A 678-nucleotide genomic window follows, 5' to 3' on the forward strand; every position below is an offset into this window, starting at 1 on the left:
TTTTAGAACTGCTTTTGCTGCATTCCATAGGTTTTGGATCATCGTGTTTTCATTCTCATTTGTTTCTAGGTATTTCTTTATTTCATCTTTGATTTCTTCTGTGATCTTTGGTCATTGAGTAATGCATTGTTTAGCCTCCATGTGTTTGTATTTTTTACAGTTTGTTTCCTGTAATTGATATCTATTTTCATAGCATTGTGGTCAGAAAAGATACTTGATATGATTTTAGTTTTCTTAAATTTACCAAGGCTTGATCTGTGACCCACGATATGATCTATCCTGGAGAATTTTCCATGAGCACTTGAGAAAAAAGTGTATTGTTTTGTTTTTGGATGGAATGTCCTATAAATATCAATTAAGTCCATCTTGTTTAATGTATCATTTAAAGCTTGTGTTTCCTTATTTATTTTCATTTTGGATTATCTCTACATTGGTGAAAGTGAGGTGTTGAAGTCCCCTACTATGATTGTGTTACTGTTGATTTCCTCTTTTATGGTTGTTAGCGTTTGCCTTATGTATTGAGGTGCTCCTATGGTGGGTGTATAAATATTGACAGTTGCTCTGTCTTCTCTTGGATTGATCCCTTGATCATAATGTAGTGTCCTTCTTTGTCTCTTGTAATAGTCTTTATTTTAAAGTCTATTTTTTCTGATATGAGAATTGCTACTCCAGCTTTTT

This window comes from Physeter macrocephalus, chromosome 1 (assembly GCF_002837175.3).
Source record: "Physeter macrocephalus isolate SW-GA chromosome 1, ASM283717v5, whole genome shotgun sequence".
Lineage (NCBI taxonomy): Eukaryota > Metazoa > Chordata > Mammalia > Artiodactyla > Physeteridae > Physeter > Physeter macrocephalus.